This window comes from Tamandua tetradactyla, chromosome 1, assembly GCF_023851605.1.
Source record: "Tamandua tetradactyla isolate mTamTet1 chromosome 1, mTamTet1.pri, whole genome shotgun sequence".
Lineage (NCBI taxonomy): Eukaryota > Metazoa > Chordata > Mammalia > Pilosa > Myrmecophagidae > Tamandua > Tamandua tetradactyla.
Genome location: NC_135327.1, coordinates 220522774 through 220548949, shown reverse-complemented (window position 1 = coordinate 220548949; position 26176 = coordinate 220522774). Strand labels below are relative to the sequence as shown.

The window sequence follows — 26176 nt, the reverse complement described above, 5'->3', positions numbered from 1 at the left end:
GTATAGGAGGAAGAAAAACCACCAGAGAAGGAATGAAAAACAGGAAAATTATTTGCAACTCATAAAACAGGCCAATATATAAAGCTTCTAGAAATCCTTAAAAAAAAAAAAATAACAGTGCTATAGAAAAATTGGCAAACGATCTGAACAGACCTCTCACAAAAGCAGTTTAAATGGCTCTAAAACATGAAAGATGTTCAGCCTCATTCATAGTAAGATAAATAAAAATATGCTGTCTGAAAAACCACGTAATAGCATCTAGAAGTCGATAATGATACATGCTGTTTGGCGAGTCCGTGGGAAACGAGAAGCGTTGCTGATGGGAATGTAAAATGGTACAGTGTTATGAATTTGGACAGTTTCTTTCAAAATTACACAGGCACATATTCTTTTACCCTGGTACTGTTTGAGATGTGCTTACCTTCAGGGTTGTACACTGTAGCCGGGTTTGAAATAGCAAAGAGTCGGAACCCTTAATGTCCATCAATAGGGATCTAGTTCAGTAACAGAACATTCATATGTTGAGATATTACGCAGCTGTAAGGAAAGGAGGATGTCTGTACTCTAGGCTCAGAATATGTTGTCACCTTTGCAGATCAAGACCTGGCTTTATGTATTACATCTACTGGCTGTTTAATTTCATATGAATTGACTAAAAAAATCAAAAAATAACATTTAGGTCATTTGAAAACATGTGCCTTAGGTGCTCATTACATTTGCTTTCAATACATGTTTTGTTGAGAACACATTCTGCCTGGCCCTGGATGGGTATTTCGATTAAGAAAGAAGGTTGTCACTGTTTTGAGAAGGAAGCCTCCCTCCTCTCATTCCCGAACCATTTCACTACCTCCCTCGTGATCCAGCCAGCTGCTGTATCAGTATGAACACCCAGAATGTTTGAAAACTACAGGTGAAGAAATTAGATCAACTGTCTGACCATAAACTGCATCCTGGTTCTTAGAAAATATGTTATCCTGCAGCCAGAGCTATTTTGTTTGCCTCAGCGACTTGACTTCAAGCAAATGCTTGCTGAGAACTTTTCCAGTTTTGTTGTAAAAGCTGCGTATTAGCCCCTATTTTTATTTACTTCTCACCATGCCCAGCAGAACTCCTTCTTTAACCACAAAGATTCCTCTTCTTAATTTGTTTCAGGAAACAAAATTACTGTCTTACTCTTCCCTTCCTCCTTTTTTATTCTTATAAAAAAGAAAGAGTTAGATATATTATTTGCATTTTAATTCTGGATATCAGGTAAGAAGATGAAAAAGGACAGGATTTGGGGGTTGTTATTGCTTCACATGGAACTAAATGTCATTCGTATGAATACTTGTGTCCTTCTCAGCACTGCTTTTACTTTAACTCCAAATAAAGGCACAACCTCTAAGGAGAAAGGCAGTCTTCCCCACTTCCAGGAGTCAGGCCAGATATGAAGAATCCTTCTTTATAATCTCAATGGGAGTGAAAAGGTTTTAGGTAATTTGGGGGTACCTCTTCCCTCTTTCTTTTTAAAATGAGATTTAGTAGTCTTTCAGATGTGACAGTTTGCGTCTTTAAACAGTAAAGTGCAAAGCCACTGAAAACTACATTTTACAAATTCACACAGTTTACAGGTTTCTACTCAGAAGCTGTGACCCCACAAGCATTTATATTCAGAAATGGAAACGTTTGTGTTTTCTTCTTTCAGATCATGCTGGTGGTCAACACTTGGGCCTGCCCCAAAGTCCTTCCATGGAACAGCTGGTACATGGAATCTCCTTGGGCTTTGGGGGCTAGGGGAGGCCACCAAGGGGGCAGATGTTTTGTACCCAGTGCTGGGCATGTCATGAAACATTAAAAAATGTTCTGGTTTTTAATTGCTAAATAATCAAAACTCTACTGACATGGGCAGCATTTCTTTTGTAAGTACTTAGAATTGCTAATAGCTCCATAAATGGTTCAAAGAAAAAGGACTGGAATACAGCCGAGTACTCCAGGGCCCATGTTTGGAAAGAACACTACCAGATCACAGGGTTTGGCCAAGTTGAATTTATACCGATCCCACAGGCAGCGAGTCCATCAAAAGAGAAACAGAAGAGTAAAGGACTCAGCAGTGGACAAACTGGGTAAATATTCGAGAGGGCATTTCCATGTCCAGATGATTAATCAGAAAGTAATCCTTGTATTTGTGTGTCCAGGACAAAGCAGGATGGTGAAAAGGGGGAATGCACAGAGAGGTCAAGGAAAGAGGTAAAGGTGATGGATAGAGAGCTGCAGACCAAGCCCCCTCCTGCCTGGTCACCATAGCAACAGAACCTGGCCTTGTGACATCAGATGTGTGCGGCATTGACCCTCAGAGCAGCCTAACCGCCTTCATCAGTCTAAGGAGAAAGTTGAGCCAGTGTCTAACCTAAGAGGCCAGGTCCTTAGAGCTGGCAACACTTCTTATAGCCGTAAGTATCATCAATTATCTGTCATCATCACCTGCCCTTAGAGAAGAACTAAAAGCCAGGGGTTCAGTCTTGGCATGGGCATAGAAAGCACCTTGTCAGTCCCAACTAAACCACCTCCTAAAACTGGGGCCAGACATTAGGATGAAAGAATGTGTATAGCTCGGCCTAAACACATTTCCATTTTTAGAGAAGGAATTTAGAATGTAGTTCTCACTAATGATGGTTTAGAAGCATCCTTTTCACGGATGAATGCTAGCACATTTTGATCTGTATAATTACCTTTAGCTCTGGCTTTGGGATTTGGTAAATCTGATGTGTGCTTTGGTTTTAGATTAAAACATGGCACGAAGCATTTTGGAAAACTAAGTGAACAAATAAAACTCTAGGGGGGATTTTTCTTTTTATGCCTTTGTTGTAGAAACTTATTTAGGCTAGTATTGTTAGCTGTTTTCCTTGGATAACAAACTTGTATAATTGCAGTAACATGGTCCTGAGATATACAGGATAAAACCACAACAAAATAGAAGCCTTCCAAGTTAGCGCATGAGTGTCATATATATTAATGAGCAAAGGAAGTGGAGCCAGAAAAAATGATATTTAAAGAGAGAATAGCAGCGACGTCAGGGAAGGGGCCATGGCGTGTGGTTGCAGATTATTTGGTTTCTGGAAGCGAATTGCTCACCATCTGGGGATACTTTGTTATAATCTCGATTAGGTGTCATTTGGGTCAGTCGAGCCCTTTTCAACACATCTTCAACCAAAGTGGTCCCGTAGCGTAGACCCCTAGGATGGGGTTATGCTGAAGTGACAGGGGGATTTTCATGATGACAGCTTCCATTGCCTCTGTGCCGGCCCCTGGCCCCCTGGGAACGTGGCTGTGTCCTTACCTTCGGTCCACTCCTTCCTTTTAGAGCATGGGCCTTTGTTCCCAAAGTTTCATGTAAACTTTGGACTGATAAAATTTTAATTGCATATTCGATAATGCTAATTGTTTAAATGCACCACCACCCTTCCACCCCCGGGACAGACTTTACTCAGCATATGATGTTGGTGTTTAAAAAGGGAATCGATGAGTTCTTAGAACCCCAGCTTTGCTGCTGACACCACTTTATCCAACTTTGTCCACCCCTCCATCAAATGAGTAGGATCGAGAAGCAATGGTTCTCCCCCAGGTTGTACCCTGGCTTCACCTGGGGAGTTGTAAAAAAGAAATTGTGGGCGGGCCGCGGTGGCTCAGCCGGCAAAGTGCTTGCCTGCTATGCCGGAGGACCTCGGTTCGATTCCCGGCCCCAGCCCATGTAACAAAAAACGGAGAAACAGAATACAATAAAACAAGAAAATGTTTAAAAATGTTTCCCTTTCTTCCTTCCTTCCTTCCTTCTATCCTTCCTTCCTTCTCTCTGTCTTAAAAAAAAAAAAAAAAAAAAAAAAAAGAAATTGTGAGATTTGATGGTCCTGGGCAGGGATGTGGCAGGGCTGGGGATTTTTTTTTTTTTTTTTTTTTTCTTTTTATACTGTATGGCGGGGTCATGTTTTGTTATTTTTCCATGTGAGTATCCCATTATTGCCGCGCCATTTGTTGAATTTTTGTTTGTTCGTTTGTTTTCCTTGTTTCTTTGTTTGAGAAGTGCATGGGCTGGGAATTGAACCCAGGTCTCCCGCATTGCAGGGGAGAAGTCTAACCACTGAACTACCCTAGCACCCCCAGAGTGGGGTGGTTTTAAAGCAACCCAGGAGAGTCTAGCAATCGGCCACAGTTGAGAGTTACTAAACCAGGGATTTTGTTTTCTAAAACTTGCAGTCCTAAGTTTTATTTTACCACGAGGTACCAAATGTGTTTGACTGCCCCTTTCGAGTCAGTAGTCTGGTCATATGTAACTGATGACCACAATTCAGAGTTAAGATTTTTCAATGATCCTCCTAAGAACCGTGCCCAGCCCCGAGCTGGAGGGGTAGCATATGCTACCAGTTCATTCTTGGGCTTCCTATAAGTGACTCACCCTATGCCTACCTCGACCTCTTACAGTATGATTAGAACAGCAAACCAAACAGGAAAGGGCTCTGATCCGCAGTACTCCATGTAACCTGTACTTCATGAACTTTTTTTCACTCATACGTAAATTCGTGAGCCACAGTTCTTACATCTCATGAGAAACCCAGATCTCACCCATCTGACCATCTGAGATTGGATTTGGTTATTTTTGCTTCCCCTTGGAAGACTACAGAAATGTTTAAAACAAAAAAGAAAGACTGAGCAAAAAACAAACAAGCAAAAAAAAAAAATTGGAGAGAAAATAAAAAGAAAAAGATTCTCATGATTCAGAATTTGTTTTAAATTTTCCTGACAAGAGAAAAAAAGCATCGATTATCCTGAGTGTTTGCATGAAGGGTGAGGTCAGGCTTTACGAGCTGAGTCGTGCCCTTGTCAGTCCGAGACCCACTTACTGCCTGCACCTCACCTCTCCCTTGCCCAAACTAGTTTTTGCAAGAGAAGAAACATTCCTGCTACAATTTTTTTTCTTCCTAATCAGCACGATCAACTTTTTCTGAAGCCAAACAAAATGACATCTTGGCTTGCGAGGATTATCTGCACCCTTGCATCACTAAAACAACAGAGCTGCTGCAGGGAAGAAAAGGAGAGAGTCAATTCCATTCTCAGGAGGGTGCCCAAGGCAACTGAAGAGAGCCTTGGTTTTTAATCTGCTTTGACCCGCTGGTGTGTGCCTTCAAATCCGTCCCCAGAAGAAAGTAGGGAAGCTCTTGTTTCAGTCTTATTTTCTTTCTCTCTTTCTCACTTAGCCCTATTCCTCAACCAGAATCCAGAATCCACACAGCCACCCTCGCCAAGACTTGAAGACAACAGCTTGGCGTACAGCCTGGTGGGCTTTGCAGGTTAGTCCTAAGAGATGGGAAACTGCATCCTACACCCCAGCCCACGCTTCCAGCCCCGGCCCCACAGACCCCGAGGCAGTAGCTGCTACATTTTAGAATTTAGGGGCTAATCCTTTCCCTGATATTCCGCTGCTCCACTGGAGTTTTACGCATAACGTGGAGATCAGAGTCACAGTCTTTGTGTGGTGTTTAAGCCTGGGTCACTGTATTTGACAGCTTCTCATATGGCCTTGAATAGCCAAAGTCTTACTTTTGTTGAAAAGTAGGTTCAATTAAAAAAAAAAGAAAAAACCTCATTAAAATGTTGGAGAGGGCGGGCCACGGTGGCTCAGCAGGCAGAGTTCTTGCCTGCCATGCCAGAGACCCGGGTTCAATTCCTGGTACCTGCCCATGTTAAAAAAAAAAAAAAAGATGTTGGAGAACTTTTTCTTTAATGTTGGGAACTGAGTTAAAATTAAACAGGCAGCTGAGCAGTTCAGGTAGAATTTTAAACAGAAATGACAGCCTACCGATGGCTTTGGTGAGAGTGGTCGATTGAATGGTATGCTGTGCTTGTTTGAAAATATTATGTACCCCAGAAAAGCAATGTTTTAATTCTTATTCAGTCTTGTGGGAGCAGCTGTTTCTTCTCTTCCTGATTCAGTACTGTAGGCAGGAAACTTGATTAAATTGTCTCCATGCAGATGTGACACACCCAATTGTGGGGGTGACCTTTGAATGGATGGAGATGTGACTCCAACCGTTACAGGTGAGTCTCGATTAGTTTACTAGAGTCTTTTAAAAGAGGAAACATTTTGGAGAGAGCAAAAAAGATCCCGACAGAAACTTGAGAGTAGCGCTGACACAGATTCCCACACTTGGAGAACAGAGACATAGATATTTGGAGATGCCTGGAGCCCAGCAGACGTCGCCATGAGAAGTTAAGCAAGCCGGAACCTGGAGAGAGCTGAGGGCAGCCAAGAGATGAAGGCCAGCCCCGGAGAAGCAAAGTGAGGAGCCCCCACAGGAACAGAGGCTGAAAGCAATGGAGCCCAGGAACAGGGGACCAGCAGATGCCAGCCAATGTGACTACCCAGATGACCGAGGGGTTCCTGACCCATCGGCCTTCCCTGAATTGAGATATCTTTCCCTGGATGCCTTAGTTTGGACAACTTTATAGGCTCAGAACTGTAAACTTGTATCTTATTGAATTCCCCTTTTTAAAGGCCGTTCTGGTTGTGGTATATCCCATTCCGTCAGTGTTTAAGAAACCAGCACAGGTGCCCCAGGTGGGACGTGATCCAGTCTTGATCCTCCGCCTGGTGGAGCGGGCCCCTCATAAATCAGATCCCTTCAAGATGCTGCGTCTATTAAGCTGTGGCCCTACTGAATCACACTGGGCTTTAATCTGGATCACTGGAACCCTTTGTAAGCAAGAGAAAGTCAGCGAGAGAAGCCACAGGAGCTGGATGACAGTGAGACCCAGAAGAGCCAGTGAAGATGCCGCCACAGGAAGGTCAAGGAATCCCCGGGTTGCTGCCAGCTGCAGACACCGGTGCCTGCAGGTAGCCAGCCTGTAGCCCCTGAAACCGTGAGCCAGTAAATTCCTGTTGTTAGGCCAACCCGTTGCCTGCTGGTATTTTTTTTAGCAGCCGGGGAACTAAAACAGTGCGATTTTATACTCCTAGGAGATTATCTTGCCCCTCGTCTGATAAAATATTAGAGTGGCTTTGTTTTCTTATTTGAAGATAGTAATATATTGAAAAATAGAGTATGCATATGACACATAAGCACTTAAAGATACTAGCATTGTTTCAGAAACATCTCCTACCAAACATCAGGCGTGAGAGGCATATGTCAGGTGAGTGTGAAGTACCAGGGGTAGGAGATGCCGGTGGGCCCCCCCTTGTCTCCCCCCACACACCCCGCAGCACTCAGAACCCCCCCACATCTGCCCCAGAGCCCTTCTAGGCTCAGTGTTTCACAAGCAGCCACTGCCAGTGACCCAAGTCCTGCCAGCTGTACATGTCCAAGGACCCATCTATTTAGGAAATGATTAGTTCTCAAACTGCCAACTAAAAATAAAAGGCAGAGCTGGGGGAGAGGTTTATACCCACGGTGTTCTCCAGCTTTGGAATTTATGATTGTTGTTTTGTTCAATACGAGGTACTGGATAAAGTGTTCTCTCAGTTGTGGTTTGTATGCAAAAGAAAGATATGTATTATTATGGCACTTTATTGCATCAGGTTTTTAAATATAGACCTATTACTCTTTTATGGGGTGACTCCCCTTTATATTTATAAACACTGGTGTTTTAGTGTATAGTATGGACAACAACTGAAAACAGCAAAAGCACTTTTCTTTAACTAATAATAAAACCTAGTCATTTGGATGCCACTGGGAGTTGCTGCCAACAGTCATTTTATCCGACAATGCCTTCTTGAGGCCCCCAGGATGCCACGCTCAGGGCCTGGCCTGGGGGAGAGTGAGAATGAGTCTCTACCCTTAAGGAGGTGACAACACAAGATCATCAGCAGGTAGAGAGTCTGATGTTTCACAGAGCCCTTTCGTGTACACTAAAATCAAAGGCCACTGGGTGTGTGGGGCACCGTGTTGTACCTTTGTTTTCTTTGTTTCTTATCTGTCTGCCCTAGAATGGAAGCTCCATGCGGGCAGGGAGTTGCTCTCATTCAGGCTATGACCTCAGCACCAGAACAGGTTTGGCCTCTAAAGTGCTCAAAAATATTTGTTGGATAAATGGGAGAAATAATTTGCCAACATTTGAGCTCTTACATATCTCAGAGAGATGGTAAAGCTGTTTCAGACAAAAGTTTCCTAGCTGCAGGCTTTCTAACCAGAGGGGTGAAGGTGGAATCAACTTTGGAAAGTGCACCGATCTCTTTCTGCCACTAGGGGACCCCATAGTGCAGTTAAGGAATCAAGTTTTTAAGTGAATCCATTTTTCCAAGGAAGATTAGTACAGGCGCTATCGCTCGTAGCTGTGGCTAATTGAGACTAAATGAAATCACCACTGCAGGAGGAGGCTTACAGCTGTAACAGCATATTTTAAGCCTAACAAATGTGTCCAGGTTAAAAACATATCCATAAAAATAGCCTGATGGTATCCTTAAAAATAAAGTGTTATATAAATAGGTACTAAGTGAAGATGTAATAGTTGATCATTTTGGGATCACTTTCTGCCACCCAGTCTAATAGCATTTATGATATGGTGGCCAAAAGGTATATTGTGCCTATTAAAAACAAACACTCCTCAAGACAGGAAACGATCTGAAAAGACTCCATCCCTCTGCCCAGGCAGTTATAATTGGCACGCCTCTCATTCCAGAGGGGAATGGCAGTGGTTCTGGTTCTATTAGACGAAATATGTATCTTCAGAACAGAGTCTCAGTTGCTAGTTTAACATGCTTGAGTCTATGAATAGTTCTCTTGTGTTGGAAACCTACTGGACAGCCCGGCTTAAGATGAAAGAAATGACAATGGTGGGCAAAGTCAGTTATATCCTGTATTGTTAAGTGGGGAGTCACAGGAGCTGGAAGAGAAGTCTTTATTTTCACAACACTAATTTAATAAGAATAAAACTTAAGGTCAATTCAGTAAACACCGGTAATTATTTGAGGAATCCATTTATTTTACTTAATTTTTATTACCTTACCAAGGGATGGCCCTACAAGAACCCCAAGGTGGGACCCAGTCACCAAACCTTCCCTTCACCAGCCACTTCCTCTTCTTGGAAGAGTTTGGTTGAAAGAGCATCCTGGCAGGAGTTGATAGCCAGTAGCTCAATTGTTTCACCGCCTTTTCTTTTCTATGCCTGGTCTCTGGTGGAAGTGCTAATTAGGAATCAAAGAGCCACTGAAGCTGCAGCTGCAGGAAAAAGGGGGAACACAATACTTCATTGCCAGATAATTCGGCCTTAAATAACGAGGCATTAACCACACGTGATTAAAATGAGCACAAAGCCAGCCAGTTCAGAGGTTGCATGTCACAGTGGGTGTGTGAATTCCCTGGACATAGAGCAGTCCACAGCCCGCCAGGTGCGTGCCACACCTGTTGTCCACCTGTAGTTCTTTTCTTGCTTTACGTAGCATAGGTAAATGCAAGCTGATCCCTTTGGTGCTGAGCTTGTGAGGGCAAAGATGCATTAGGACGACATCCAGGGGCATCGTACATCTCTTTTCCTTTGTCATTTATTTTTGGGCAACAATTTCAGATAACTTTGTTAGAAAACCCCTTAGAAACTGAATCGGGAAACCTTCGATTAGCAAAAATTGAATATTGATCTAATATCTATGTCCCCAATATATTGGCGTGTCATAGACATCTGTTTTCTTAACATTTGTTTCAAACACCCCAAGGGCCATTTTTCAAAGGAGCAGAGAGTGGGTGTTAGATGTTAGCCACTGGGTCTCTGAGAAATTGTAAAGGAGCTGTGTCAGAACAACCGAAGTGAACATTGGACATTGGCACCAAGGGCAGGGTTGGTGACAAGGTGTCAGGTGAGTGTCTGCTGGCCGTGCCTGCACATTTGGACTTCATCTGGGATGTCATATGTGGCTCTGAATCAGTGGTTTGGCGAATACTGTCCTCAGATGTGTTGCAGTGTCATTGTTCCTGACCCTTCCTAGTTTTGCTCCAGGGCAGCACTGCCAGTCTAGGGTTGAAACTTAAAATGTTGGCAGCGCTCAAAACTCGACTGGGAACCCGTGAACTCTGGTGAGCCAGTGGGGAGGAGTGCCTGTATGTGACAAAGGGGCCCATGGCTGGAGTGAAAGGAAATCTGTGTATTGATGAATGCACTGCAATTAATCACCCCCAATGTGTTTTCCTTATATGTATTGAAGTGCAGGGAACTAGGAGAGGGGAGGGATAGAATGAAAAAAATGAACATTTTTATCCAGGCATGGTTTAGCCAGCGATTCAGGCTCCTGAGTTAAAAAGACAGAGTTTTGCTTTTCATTGGCACTTGCTTCTTTTTTTGGAATGCAGAAAAAGTATTCCCTTCATCTGATCCAGTGACTCCCTCTTAAAACGTCCAGGACGTGCACTCTATTAGGAGGTAGTAGATTACTATTTTGCAGCCAGGGAGCCTCAGAAAGTCATGGTGCATGTCAAGTACATTCTCCCGAAGATAGACTCCCTCCAAATTCACTGGCGAGGCTGGGGAACGGAGTAGAGGACAGCAAAGAGGGAAACTAATTTTACTTTAACAGCCTAATCGGATGGAGGCCACAGAGGAAGCTAAGCTTTCTTTAACCCTGTACTCCAGACCCTGGGTCTAGAGTCTGGCTAGCTCTTCTGAAAAGTTTCTATTATTATGTATTAAATGTAAATGCAACTAACAGTGCAGACTTTTAAGAGTTGTTGGCAAAGGGTAACCCTTTGTCTGCCAAAAGGTAGGCCCTGGCTTTGCTTGCAAGAGCCGAGTTTGCACAGTAAACAGCGGGCGAGCTGTCATGCAGGCAGCCAGGCAGCTTGCACATTGCCTTATTAGGCAGGTGGCTGAAGCTGGTGTCTGGGGACTGGCGGCAGAGCTGGTGGCAGCGGGCTTGTGTCCTGCAGGGAGCTGGAGAGCCGTGACCCTTGGAGACATGGCCTAGTACTGTTGAATTAATTATAGTGCACTGTGATGACAGAGAAATGCGCTCTCTTTGGCAGACGTGCTTTATGGTATGGCTTGAAAACAGCGGGTCGTAGGGGGAGGTAACTTCCCAAGGGTCAGAAGAGTGTATCTCACTTTCCAGGGGTTCCATTTACTGTGTGGCCTGAAAAGTCAGGTTCTGGTGCCAGGACTTACTCTACTGAGGCTGGACCTCGGCAGGAAATGTTTCAGTGGTTTCCTTTTAGTTCAAGATGCTTTGCAGACTATAGGGATTTTGTTCGGGTTTTCCAGTGTAGGCTTTCTAAATGACGAGGCCATGTGTGCAGTCAGGAGGAAATGCCACCGGGCAGCGAGATGGGACAATGGGAAGAGTCTTGTAGGGCTGCTGCACAGATGCTGAGGGACCCTGAGCCAGTCACCCCCGCGGCTTGTGGGGAGATGTAGGCTTGGGCGGATAAGCTGCTAAATTACCTCTCCACTGCAGATGCCTCTTCTGAAATTATGTTAATCCCATTCTTTCTCCCCTCTCCCTTCTTGTTCTCTTCAGTGAGGAGGTTTAATGAGTCTTTGTGGTTAATAATCACAGTTTAGCATTCAGGAGGAATATCTGGGACCATTTAAGGCTGAAGCCATCTTTTCTTTTTCGATTTTTTCCCCGCAAATTTGATGCACTTGCCAGGCATTAAGGAAAATGACCCTTTTCTGGGTAGAAGTTTTTATGCGGGCTTCTCAAATTCTTGAAATTAAGCAGTTAGGGTCCCTGAGAGGCAGATGTTAATTACGTGACAGGGGATCACACCCAGGGGCTTTCGGGCTTCCGACTCTTCCGCCCTGAGTTTAATATTCCTGGGCCTGGGCGTAGGAGTCAGGCAAGTCCACCAGTCCGGACGGGCCGCGCTGCCCACCACCCTGCTCAAGGTCCCCTACCCTCCAGAAAGCTGGTGAGAGCAAAGCTCACTGGGTTCGTCCCGAGGACAGCGGCGGCTCCTCCTGCTGGAACTGGACTAAAATACCCATGTGGACTTTGACCCCAGTGGGGAGGTGACATCTGAGGAGCCGCTGGCTTGTATCTGGACCACAAAGCCTTTCCCTTTTTATCTTCTTTCCGTTGACTTGCTGTCTGCTTGTCACCCAGGAAAGAGTAAATTCACTTTTCCCCTCCTGTTTAAGAAATGCTCTCCTCTCTGTTTAAGAAATGCTCTCTCTCTCTCTCTCTCTCTCTCTCTCTCTCTCTCTCTCTCTCTCTCTCTCAATATATATATATGTATATATGTAGTTTTTGGTTTTACTATTTTAAATGTCTGCTTCCATCTCTCTCCGCAACTTAGCTGACCCACTCCCGAAGGCACAGGCTCTGCTTTTCCCAAGTTACTTGTTAACACATGAAACTTTGACCTGTATGAAAAGGAGACACATTAGCATGGTGCCAAGCTCCAGTGGGACTTAAAAGACCCCTAAACCTCCATGCAAAGGTTTTTTTTACCCCGGGGAGGGGGGGAACCTTTGGACTTCAAAGTTTAAGGGGAAAAGATTAAATGTGTCCAGTCCAAAATGGAACAGAGGATCTCTGCCATGGGAATATTTTCTTTGTGTGTTGCTATGATGTCAGAAATGGCTTCCTGATAGAATGTAAACTTTGATTCCCTGTATGAGAAGTCACAAAAGTCTGCTGCATGGTAAATTCCAGCACTATTGCTTGGAATGGTTAATCCCGGATATCTTGAATGAGGAAGACAGAATGCAGGTAGGCAATTGTTTTCTGATTTGATTTTTAAATATATGTAAATTCACAGTAAAAAAAGAATTGCAATGATTTCATTTATGCATCATTCTCATTAAAAAATGATAAAGAGGGAAAGACAGATAACTAATGTCGAGGGGTTAGGGGTGATGGGGAGGTTGAGAGGTGTGACACAATGCAGCCCAAGGGGGGCATTTGGGGGGATAGCATAGTTCTTTATTGTGATTGTGGTAGTGGTTTCACAAATCTGAATGTGTGATAAAGTGACATAGAGCTAGTCACACATGGTACCAGTGTGCAATTACTGATTTTAATGTTGTGTTCTAATCTTATAAGATCTGACCATTGGCAGAAACTGAGTGAAGGATCCAGGGGCCCTCTCTGTATCTTTGAATATGTAATTATCTTTTTAAAAACGTTTAGAGTAAAATATATATATATAAGTATATATATATACCTTTAATGATATATATAGAAGTATATATGTACCTTTAATGATAAAGGGTTATTTGAGGGTTTTTTTTTTTTTTTTTTTTGGAAAGTTAAAGATGTTTCACTTTTTGTGGAGGAGAAAAATTACATGATCCCAGACTCAAATGGAGTACATTGTTTTAATCAGTTATGTTTGGATTATTTATTCTTTATTTACTTCAATAAGCAAATAGCACTAATGGAGCAGTCATAAATATTGCACCACAAATCAGTATGGATGTAAAAAAAATGATATAGTTACATTTGTCTGGAACACCGCAATTTACATTATCATTTGTTGTGCGTTGTCACAGTTGAAATACTTCATTCTGTAATGAGTGTTTTGAAATTGAGAAGGGGAAGGAAGTGTCACGTGCTCTTTCTTTTAGGAATAAGTCCTTGGAATCATCGTGCAGTGACGTTTCTTACTACTTTGCTTTTGGTCTCAGTCAGTCTGACAGTCTAGAAAATTGTCCCTTGTTATGCCCAGAAAGAATTTGCCCTATGTGGAAAGACAAATATATGTACTTGATAGGAGCAGAGAAGGAGGAGGGAAATCCCCCAGGGTCAATGCATAAGTAGATGGCAAAGGCCCTTGAAGCCTGCATACAAAGCCTTGTCCCTAATAGACTAGGTGATTCCTTGTCTAGGGCAGGTTCTCATTGTCTCTTACTCAGAACTGAATAACCCAGTGCCTGACCCCTCGGGACTGCCCAGCAAGTCCTGAGCAGAAAGAAGGGCGAGTCCCAGTGCTAAGGGAACGTGCACTGCAGGAAATAGGAAAAGTGTGTGGCAAAGGTGGGTGGGAGTAAATGCTCTGAAATTTGTCCTTTGCATTTTACATTCAGGGAGCTGGCTGAGCATCTCTCTGGCTGTTTTGCAGGTAATGCAAAATGTCAGCCTACAAGTTACATCTTGCTCTCAACGCTGGGTTCAGCCGGACTTTACATCCTGGGCAGACAGTGTTTGTGTGGCTTTAAATGGCCAGGGACTGGCTTGTCATCTCTGGTAACAGAAACTGAGGCCCAGACAGCTCTGGTGCCGACCATGGGCCCAGTTTTAACCCACAGAGGAATCACAGGAATGAGTTGGCTTTTGTAAGTTGTTTGCATTTCACTGTCCAGGCTTCCAGTAGGGAACTTGAAAGCCTAAGAGGAACACAGAGCAAATATTATGCAGTCTGTGGGGCAGTCCCTCTAAGTTCCTAAGAACTGGCATTTTCTCACTAACTAAAAGCCACTCAGCAAGACGTGTTTCAGCTGTCAGGGTAAGAAGTGAACTTGAAGTTTCTTTTTCTGCTCGAGCTTCAATGATGGTACCCATTTTTCTTTCATGTCAGATCTGATCCCCTCACTCTGGCTCTCCATTGCTTCTCTTCCCCACTTCTTAGTAGCTTGGTCTGATCCCATCTCTCCTTCGTTCTTGAAGCCTGTATCTCATCCCAGCTTCCACCCACCCCTTCCGTCTCCATCCACTTGATGCCGAGACTTCTTCTAACTAAGTTTGTCGGTCACTTTCCCCATTGGTTATTCTGTTTTCCTTCTTCCCCCTGGACTTACTACTGTGAATGGCTTGGCATTCGTCGTTTTCAAACTTTGGTGCATATCATTGGGGGTGGAGCGACCTTCTTTTTAACATCTCGTGTGATTCTCAGGTTCACCGAAATTTGACATTATATGCCTTTTGTGAGATACAAAGCCTACTCCTAAGTGTAAACATAATTTTAGTCATCTCAACAGACAGAGCAGAATGTTTATCAGTTCTTTGTCGTAACGTTTCTATGTCTGTTGCTCTGTGAGCTCAGAACCTGCTTTCCAAGTGCTTATTACGGGGATGAACTAGGACAATTTTGGAAAAAGTCATCATGAACGGGTCATATGCCACTGCCACCATCCCTCCAACCCCTCACCCCCCATTGATCAGCAAATGTTTGGGGAACTTGTTCCGGTAGCATGAGGTTTTGGGCACCAGTTCACTGTAACCTGATGGAAAACATTTGGAGAAATGGGAAACAGCAGATTGCGGAGTTTTTCTTGGATTTTCGTACTGACCATTGTTTCTGAGATTGCCATTATTTTTATTAAGAAGCCCTTCTCAGAACAAGGAGAACCAGAAGTGCTTTTATTTGAGCACTTTCCTTCAAATCGTTCAAGTGTAGCTCTAGAACAGCTATGACCTGCCAGGTATCACAGTCGTTTTATATATTTACTTGTCTGCCATCTGGATTTTTAGACTCATAAAAAATTCTCATATCTGATGATTCAGTGTTTCCTTGCTCTCGGTTCACGGGAAAACCATCAACTCGCCAGTAATGAATTATTGGAGTTGGCAGAAGCCACCTCCGGGCTCCCGGGGGAATTGTTCCACTGTCAGCCCTCTCCCCGTCTTTGCACGGCGGTGCCTCCTCCATGGAAGGGGAACCCCAGACCAGGTACTGTCTGCATCCCTGCAGCTCGGAGCCCCAGCATTCTGCAGCTTGTGATGCCCTAGCCTCCAGCTTCAGATTTTATACTGGAAAAGCCTATGCTTATTCACTCGGCAAATCATTGTTTTAAGGATCTTTTGCCACTTGGCACTTTGAGTAGGTCAAAAACATCCTTGGGAGTTCCTGGGGCCTGGTGGGGTTGGCAGACACTACAGGGAGTGTGGAATCTGGGTCCAGCATCCCCGCCGGGCATAGAGGCACATTTTGGGACAGTCACATGCTTCATCTTCAGTGTGCATTTTAAACATTAAGTGCAACTCACCCCTGACCTTTTTTCTCACTCTGAGAAGGTCTTGACCATCTTCTCTTCCTCTGGGGAACCTGGATCTCTACCCACAAGAATCATTAAAGGCTCAAAACGGCCAGAACTTAAAACGATCAGAGATGAGATAATGTCCACTTTCAATGTTAACATCACTCATTTGGGCATTGATTTTAAAGACACTAATATGTCTTTGAAGGGGCTGTGATAAGTTTTTCCTTTAAAAGAGAATCTTTAAATCAGGACTGGTACAGCTCTTTCAGCATTTCTGTTAAACAAATAACTATAGGTTGTAATCTTCTGATTCTTGAAAGTACTTTGCCTTCTCATCTCCACATGCTTGGCCTGTTTTAAATTACCTTGCGTGGTGAAGCAATGCAAAGTTATGTTTGCAGACTCGTCCAAGGTATTAACCACTAACCAAAATCTACAAAGCATAGTCCACCCAGGAAGAGAAATGCACTAAAGTAAGGACTCTGGAATTCCTGGATAATCAACAGGTGCTAAAAGGCGAGGAAAGGGCTTCCGTGGGTTTCCCACTGGTACAGTTACCTCAGGTCAGGAAATTTTGCCCCAGATTAGAGGTTTACCTCATAAATGAAATCCACAGAAGAAAACAAGAAAGCCTTTTACTTCTGTTTCTAGCATACAAATACTCCTCTACTGGGCCATAAAAAGATAGCCTTCACTTTGGAATTTCAGTCCAGCCATCATCTTTAGCAGCTCATGGTAGGTTTCCTTAAAATCATTTCTGGGCCACTTTTTAAAAAAATATGTTTTTATTGACAAATCTTCACACACACACAGTCCATACATGGTTACCAGTGGCTCATAATATCATCACATAGTTGTGTATTCATCACCATGATCACTTTTAGACCATTTGCATCATTCCAGAAATAGAAGTAAAAAGAAAAAAGAAAAAACTCTTATACCCCATATCCCTTATGCTACCTCTCATTGACCACTAGTACTTCAATCTACCCTGTTTATTTTACCTCATATCCCCCCTATTATTTATTTATTTTTATCCATATTTTATTACTCATCTGTCCATATTCTGGATAAAAGGAGCATCAGACACAAGGTTTTCACAATCACACAGTCACACTGTGAAAGTTATATCTTTATACAGTGATCTTCAAGAATCAAGGCTACTGGAACACAGCTCAACAGTTTCAGGTACTTCCTTCCAGCCACTCCCATACACCAAAAACTAAAAAGGGATATCTATATAATGTATAAGAATAACCTCCAGGATAACCTCTCAACTCTGTTTGAAATCTCTCAGCCACTGACACTTCATTTTGTCTCATTTTTCTCTTCCCCCTTTTGGTCAAGAAGGCTTTCTCGATTCCATGATGCCGGGTCCTGGGCCAGTGTTTAATTTGGGAAGTGTGTCAATAATTCACAGACAGTCTGCCTTTGCACTATTGGTAGATTGGTCGTTATTTCTCACTGCTGGATACCACCATTTGAATTTCAGCCTAGTGTCCTGTAGACATGGAGTGCCTCTGATGCTCTTTAGATTTAACAGGAGAGTGAAGGTGACTTCATACGGGCCCCAGCAGGTGTTGCCATCTACCTATATCTCTTTTCAGTGTATAATTCCCTGCACAGATCCCATAGCCATGTGCCCTCCCATGTGCCTCCTCTCGTTTAACTGTGGCCTCCCCTTTGGTGGTTTTGTCAACACACACAGGTACTCTCTGCCTTTGAATATATATTTGAATCAGTCAACCTTGGCCTGGGTATTTATCTAGATTGCACCATGTCTCTGTTGCCTTGTTCATAAGTGGGGTCAGTAATGGGATCTTGCTTTCAACTATTTGAGAGACGTGGGTGAGTTCAGTACACCCAGAGGCACCAGCGCCTTGCCTGCCAGGCAGTGACTGTCCTGTGAAGATGGCAGGGTCTTATCCACATTCCTTACAGGTCACACCAGGCATGGGAGAAAGTGGCTGATGGTCATGTAGGGTACTGGACTCCTTTTCATTTGCTTTGTTTCCATTTTGCTCTCCGGGTTGACCCCCACAGCACAGCAGCCGCTCACCTTTGGGGGCAGGTGAGAGTGTGGCCTAGCAGAGTCACTGGAGGAAGGCAGCCTGCTCAGTTCTGCCCCAATGTCATCTGGAGCCTCAGCTGTGAGTGCACTTCCTGGGTCCCCAGGGATTAATACTTTCTCTGAAAGTATTTTTACTAAAGCTGCCAAAATCCAGTATACTAGAAATGGACTGGCTTTTAACAATGGGGATTTATTAGCTTACAAATTACAATTCTAAGACTGAAAATGTCCAAATTAAGGCATCAACAGGAGGATACCTTCTCTGAAGACAGGCTGCTGGCATCTGGGACACCTCTGTCACGTGGGAAGGCACATGGCCAGTGTCTGCTGGTCCTTCTCTCCTGGTTTCAGTTGCTTTCAGCTCCTGCTTCAGTGGCTCTTTCAGCTACTGTGGTTCTTGCTTGCTTCTCTGGGGCTTTTCTCTAGCTCTCTTGGCTCTTTCTGTCCTTTATCCTCTCAAAAAGTACTCCAGTAAAAGGTTTAAGACCCACCATAAATAGGGTGGGTCATGTCTCAATTTAAATAAACTAACCAAAATAGATCTGTACCCCCCAGGAATGAATCAAAAGAATATGGCCTTTTCTAGGGTACATAATAGCTTCAAACCAGCACAAATGCCATGACATTTTGTGGTCTAAGACCTTAAATTGTTGACCTTGGTACTCTAGAAGGTGATCCTAGTTACCTGACCTCACGCTGATTATTGTCTGCCTTTGGGTTATAGGAATCATCTTCCCCAACTTTACCTCCACACGATATCCCAGGAAATCCCTAATATTTTCTTGCAGTTTCTCCCTGCACACAAATACTTATGTTCGACATCATTGAATGACAAGAGGATCGAGGAAGAGTTTCAAGTTGAGTGGTAATAATTTCCCTTCACAGCACCTATTTAACAATAGAATTGACTCCCTATCTAAGAATGAGGAAGAACAGAAGTGATTTCACTGCTTACCTGCTTGATTCATTCATTCAACCAGTATTTGTCACCCCTTGCTCTGAGCAAGGTATAGCGCTGCACAGTCTGAGGGCTGCACCCAGAAGTGTGCCGCAGGTATTGTCCCTTGAGTTTATATAACCCTTTAGCTAAAAGACTGTGAAGGTTTTCAACTGGGAAGAGTTTGTTGGTAAAGAAGTACTAAGAGATAAGAAAGTGTGTAAAGAGACTTGAACAGGTGGATTCAGTGCCAGTAGGCAGGAGAATATGATAGGGAAGCTTCCACGAGAGTGTGTCCCACCTGGGGCTGTACCAGGACACAAAGTACCAGGGACTTTGGCGATGATCTGAGTCAACTCCTTCCAAATGCATCTCCTTGGGAGAAATGGGCAGGTTGTCATTGTATCATGGACTTACAGATACAGCTCCGTTCCCAACAGTCTTCTTCTCCTGGATCTTTAGCTCATGTCTAGGTCTTGGGGATTTCAAGAGGTCTCATTACCTTCATCTTCATTCATACTTAATTGTTTAGTAATTATAGAAATATTATTGTGGAAACTTTGGAAAATAGAGGAGAAAAAAAACATGATCAGAATTATCTCTGAGGTATGAGATGGTTGGTTTCTGATCTGCTGACTGTCTTTCCAGCCAGGTATCTGTATGTAGCTCTAATATAACATATCATGAGAAATTTTCCAAATCACTAATTCAATTTCAAAACCCTATTTTAATGTCTAATTTATCTGCCAGCCCTCTATTATGTGCCCCTGTTTAGACTGGTTTCAGTGTTATACATCATAAATAAAACTGTGGGTCCCATCTTTGTACTCACTCATAGTAATTTCCTGATGAACGCTTCTATAAGTAGAATTACTGAGTCGTCATTTCACACAGCCTTCAAAGTTGCAGAGTGGCATTCGTATCCTGTCTTTCTCCAGTAAGGTCCTTCTCCAGCCATGGGAAGAGAAGGAAGTATCAGCATCTGCTTGCCTTTTTTCACCATCCCATCCCCTCACCAGACCTTTGCCTGAAGGCCTTAAATATGTTCTAGTTGCTTATGCCTGGGGTCAGTCCTGATTTTGAGGAGCATCTATAGAACCAAATCTAGACGCAGAAATCATATAAGCAGCCAGCGGTAACTTGACCTCTCCTCCTGGGTCCTGCTGGCCCACTGATTTGGCCTTTACCAATAAGCCGACATGAGCTGTGGGACTGGGAGACCCCATGGCCTTAATCCAGGACAGATGTACAGCAGCAGCCCCTGTTGTTTTGTGACCCGGCCAATCGGGGATGGGGGTGTTCACCATAGCTATGAGTCTAATGTTATGAAATGAAGACAGTTGGCCAGCTCCACATCTCCCAGTGTCCAAGGCTCTGGATTTACCAAGGTCTGATCCAGTTGACCCAATGATGGGGCATCAGTGACCCATTCGATAGTAGGTCCTTCTTGGTCATCCAGACCTTTCCAACCACCAGTCCATGCTCTTGAATATTAAAGACTACAGTGCTTTGAAAATGGAAAAGATGCACATTCCTAAGTGGATGTAGTGGTAGAGAATTTTGTACAGCCCCTTTCTTTGCACTGAGCTGATGGCTAGGTTAGGTCAATGGGGGAGTGAACATGGAACCATTAGTGTTTTAAAATAAGATCCCTTTCTCTTTGAAATTTAAGAAAAGCATAACCACAACCTAGAATTTCCTCTGCAGATAAATAAAATAGGTTAACTTTTAGAATCATGTAAAGAAACATGTGCCTATTTCTTTTGTAGCTTCCCTGTGTGAATGGGCCCGCCTAAAAGAACAATAATTATTATTATTTATTATAATTATTGAAGAGTAAATGAAAAAACTTCATGGATACTTTCTACTACTGATGTAAAATGTAGATTTCTTCACAGTCTTATTTCGTTTCCTGTGGATGGGATATTTAAGTATGGAGATTAAATTTTATATCCAAAGTTTCATAGAAATTAGGTGTTTCTCTTTTCAACATTATGCCATATTTAAACGTTGATTTTTGCATCATGCTTGATGGGTGAGACAAGTAATTCTAGTAAGGTCCCATTACCAACTTAAAGGAAATATCCAAATTCTTTTTATTCTTTACGAGAATTTGATTTTAAAATTTAAATGAGGCTTATTCCGTAATAATAATTCAGAAGGAACATTTAGATTATGTTTGCGTAATTGGAATCGAGTATTCTATAGGAAGAAGTTTCAAGCAAATGATACTAGGTTTTATAAACTAAGTTTTGTATGAAGGATTATTCATAAATGCTGCTAATATTTCATCATGTCTAAGTAACTACTGATTTCTAGAATCAGGGGTTTTCACTATTTCTTCTCCTTCCTCTTCTTCCAGCCATTAATTCCTTTTTCCTTTTTTATTCCTCACTAGCCTGACCTTACAGTAAAATACCCATGATTACCCACAGTGCTTAGGTTATCTTGCTGGACTTCTTAAACCACCCTATTTGCCATATTTATTCACAGGTCTGTAGGCTTCACAATAAGCAGCAGTGTAAGAAACATGCGAAAAGTTACAAAAGTGGTAGCCAGGTGGGGGCCATGGCTAACTTTTACGGGTCTTAGTTAACTTGGCCTAAAATATAACTTTACTTTCAACTTAAATTTGAAAAAAAAAAAAAAATCATCTGCTGGAGTTTAAATCGCTCTGGTTTTTGAAAGTCTGAGAGCTTATCAATTCAATCACTTTAGATTGCCTGCTCTAGCTTTCAGAAGAGATGATTCCATTATTTCATGGAGTCAGTCAACGTGCTCTCACTGAGAACCTACTCGGCCCCAGGCATGGTGCTCTGTACTGAAGAGAGAAGGGTGGGCCGACGTGGGGCCCTGACCCTGGCGGGGGTGGGGATGAGGCGGGGTCTTCTCCCACCTCCACGAGAAGGTGAGGCTCCATCGCTAACCCATTCTCACTCTACCAGGAGTCAGTGACCCCCACCCTCCATCTTGGGACCATGTCCCCAGGTTCGCTTCAGTGTCCTTTTAGCTACATAATTACCAGTCTCAGTGACTACAGACTGCTTTCAGTATTGCAGCATCCCTGCTTGGGCTCACCAGGTACCTGGTGCAAATGAAAATAAGCAGATGGCAGTCCACTCGGGGCAGTGCCTCAGGTAATATCTCCCTTTTCTGGCTCTATATTGGGGAAAATACTTCGCTTAATACTATTAGCCAAAGTCCGCCTTAAACAGCCTGGAAGTCACGAGACAGGCGACTTCCCTGCTCCCCTGCACTTCTGCAGTCTCCCTGCATTTCGTTTGCTTTTAGGGGAAGAAGGAGTTGGTTTTGACCTCTTTGGCGAAGGTTAGGTCTCACCATTATCTGTCTCCTTAGCAGAACCGTGCTGTGATTTGGCCCCAGCTTTGAAGTGATAATATCCTAAATGCCCCATCTCTGGATTCTGGTGTCTTCCAGCAACCCAAGCCTAATTTCTGCCTGTAATCTGATGACGGGTTGGAGCTGCTCCAGCCTGCTGCCTTGTGCATCGCGTTTACTATTACTCTCAAGACACACACACGCGCCTGGTAGCTCAGCCCTGCACTGCCCCAAAAAACCTCAACCCAGTTTTGCTCGACAGGCCTCAGGCCGCTGCTGGTTGAGAATTAGCCCCAGCGCAGGCAGGCTCCGAAATTGTACGTCTGCATGTGCAGCCATGCTCGGCAGCCCGGGGATCTCCAGCTATCTGGGGGGTCTCCAATTCTCTGAGAAACAAGGTAAGGCAAGAGAGACAGAGAAAATGCACTTTTGTGACTGCCATGGGTCTTACATATTATTGGATATTTTCCCGTCTCCAGTTAGCTGTGCATTTTCTCAAAGGACACTTTGAATACGTAATTGAGTTTATAAATTAGCTTATCTAGACTGCTGAAGATATGAGCTTCCCCCCCTGCCTTGTAAGTTAAAGATATTGCTAAACCACTAAAGCCTTTATATAGGAAAATTGCAAATTAAGTTGGAATGCTCAGATTTTGGATCAAGTTCTGAGTGTGCTGCATTCTAGCTCACATATTTTTCTCAGCCAAATGCTAAATATACTAAATCATTGCCAGTAGGCAGTGTTGAGTGCTTTGTCTTTTTATTAAATCTTCATGCGGGACAGTTTGGAACAAATTATTGTCTTTTTAGTGGCTTCCCTTTGAGCGCAGGGGAAAATATGTGCTTTCAATTTATCTACTGAAGTAATATGACATATTCAGCTCACCAGATGAACAGAAATGAAATGCTGAGGTTGCAGAATCAGCCATTATATATCAAAAGTATTTCCTATCATAAATGCACTGTTTGGAAGCAGTTTGAATAATCCAGGCTTCAGATTTAGGAATTTTCCTCTATAATATTTGATAGCTTCTTGAACTTTGAGTTCCCTTTCTGTAAATACACAAGATACTTGCAGAATTAGGAGAAAAGCCTAGCTGTTTAATTAGCCTTATGCATTTCATTGTATTACATTTCTCTAGCTGCCAGCATTACCAAATACCAGGATTAAGGATGTATTTTGATAGATAATGACGTATCAGCATCTGGTATATTTTGAACCTCTTTTTTTCTATATGCTTCGGCCCCCAAATATGAAATAATAAAAGGCATTTCCTTAGGGGAAGAAGTTTCTGTAAGTGGTCTACTTGAGATTTTCTTGGTGGACAAACTGTAACTGTGCCAATAGCTGTAAAATGTATTAATTGGCATTAGACTGCTTATAAATTTTGCCTGTGCCTGCTTTTGATTAACTTGTTCACCCGGGGTTGTGCTTTTCCTGTATTAAATTGTTACCAGCTGTCCTTATATAACATATATCTCATCTTCAAAAATAAACAACTATGTGATTAATTTCATGTGTTGTTATTGTTTGGCTCTCAGTGTATTGTCCCTCTACCCTACCCACATTTTTTTAAAGGCATCTCAAGGGTATTAGACAGTGATTATCTTCAAATAATCAATATTATTCTTCTTCTTCAAATGACCAAAATTATTTCATTATTTTTTCTGCATATAGAGCTATATATTATTTAACTGCTTTTAGCTATTCTTGTTCCCATAATGAATTTCAATGATAATGCTGAACTGTGTCAGAATTGTCTTTTTACCCACAGAGTATATTAGAGACTCTTCAGGAGGGAGAAACAAACAAAATTTACCTGTGTAAAATTTGTATGTGGTATTTGATTCTTAGAAGGTGTCATTTTTGTAGCCTTTTCCTTAACTTACTTGTTCAATGAAACTTTGAAGAATTTTTTTCCCCATTGGAGTTTGTTTGTTTAACTCGTTGTATAGCTAAATCAATGTTACTATTTCTTTCCCCTTAGATTTCAACAAAAGAACCTTAAGCGTCTTTGGATTCCCATGTGAAAGACAAGTTCCAAGGTAAAGTGGCCTCTGCTCAAGGGATCTTAAGTTTTGAAGATTTGTAGTAGCTTTTTAAATTATTCTCTTAAATTCCTAATCCATGAGTTTAAGTGTTTGGCAATAGGTTTCCATCTCCAAAGTTTGATTTGTTAAAATATCTGAAGCAAGTTGACTTAACAGTTAAATTAGCTAATAAACATTCTTTCTGCAATTAATATTGTTCATGGGAACCATTTGGAGGATAAGATGTCGGTGGCTCTTGTATTTCCAAACTTACGAAGGGCCTATTATCTTTTCTTTCTCACGCCTTCCTGTAAGCAGGGGTTGTCCTTTTGCAACCTGTCCATCAACCAAGGGAGTTTCTTCTTATTGTTTTAGAAAGGGTTTGGCCTCAGCTTTGTTCTTTCCTCCCTTCCTCCTTTCCTCCAGCCTATCTTCACCTGTTCCCCTCCTGCCTCTCTCCCTCCATCCGTTCATCCGTCATTCATCCGTCTGTCTGAATTTTTGATTCCTGGTCTCACCATCTCTGTCTTAACCTTTTTGTACTTCTAATTCCTTTAGCTGCAGGATATTACATTTGATCTACCTAATATACTAAAGCTCTGTGGTCCATCATTATTTATGTAAGACAGTGTAAAGATGAAAGACTGTGCCAAGCAACATAGCTAATCTCAGTACGTCTTGTTAGAGATATCTAGCAGCTCTCCCCAATAGTTTGAGATTTTCCTGACACACTCAGGCATGGATGTCAACCTAAATTTCCTTATATTACCAGGCCCTAAGCACTGATTGATCGCTCATTCCATCCAGGTGTTCTTATTTTTTTACTGCAATGACATTGTTTCCGTGCTAAATAAGGGTTTTGCATTTCAGTGGCATTAGAATAAATGGTTGTCTAAATGGTTGTCCCCAGGCCAACCTTGGCTCTGCATTTGGAGATGGCAGCGCTGATCTTGTGGGCCCAGTGGGTAGGATAAAGACATGGTGGACTTCGTCCTCTGTCTTAGTGTTAGGAAAGTGGAGCAGTGGTCATCCATCTTTGACTCATGAAAAGTGCTTGATACATCTCCCACATCTCCCAGTTTGCCTTGTTTTTAATGGAATCTGAGGCTCATTTCCTGGTAAGTCCCCAGCAGGTTGATTTAACTATAATAGAGCGAATGAGTGTGTAAGGAGAAGGAAGGAAAGGAAGGGAAAATCATGGAACACAAGGGGCAACCCTTCAGTGGGGAGAGACTCAGGGGGACACAAACCCTTCTAAAGTCTCGGGTGTTGCATTTCCTGTATACTTATTAACATCTGGCCTGCTTGCCATGGAACTACTAGAGAGCCAAAGGCCTGCCACCTTACAAGAAACTGAGTCAGTGTAAAGAAATGCGTTTTCACCTCCTACAACTCTTAATTTCAGCTTCAGTAGGAAATCAGCCAGCTTATCAGGAAGCCTCCCACCCAGTGAGGGCAAAATAGTTACTGTAAGAGTATGGCTCACATTTTGTAAAAGAGAGGAGGTAAGAACAGCAGTATATCCTGCTCACACTTTAATAAAATTTCCCCTTGTTGCTACTGCTGGGCATTTAAGTAGGTTAATGGGACACAGTAAAAAAAAAAAAATTGTCCTTGGAAGCAAAGCACAATCTCTTAGATTATTGGAGCAGAAGGGAGGAGGCTGAGGCATGAAAAAATGAGCCCTAAAGAGTGGGCACTGCTTCAGAAGAGATGACAATAGTTTGATAAGAAATGTGGTTGGCACTTCAGAGTGTTAGAAAGTTTTAAATTTATATTTAAAATAATGATGTCTGTAATGCTTTAGTTATATATGGATAGACGGTTTCATATTGAAATAGAGGCCCATAACTTGTGTGTCTGCAGAAATTGTCCCTGCAGCATGGGATCACCTGCTGACCCATTTTCATGGGAGGGAAGAGTGA

General features: G+C 42.7%; 1 protein-coding gene across 18 annotated transcripts in view; it reads left to right on the top strand.

The window, feature by feature from the left end:
- Positions 1-26176, top strand: part of SVIL (supervillin) — a 209602-nt gene that overhangs the window by 98344 nt on the left and 85082 nt on the right. For all 18 annotated transcript variants that reach the window (XM_077152567.1, XM_077152551.1, XM_077152612.1 and 15 more), the window contains one exon: positions 24209-24266. The gene's annotated coding sequence lies outside the window, so the exon portion shown is untranslated. The remainder of the gene's footprint in view (positions 1-24208; positions 24267-26176) is intronic.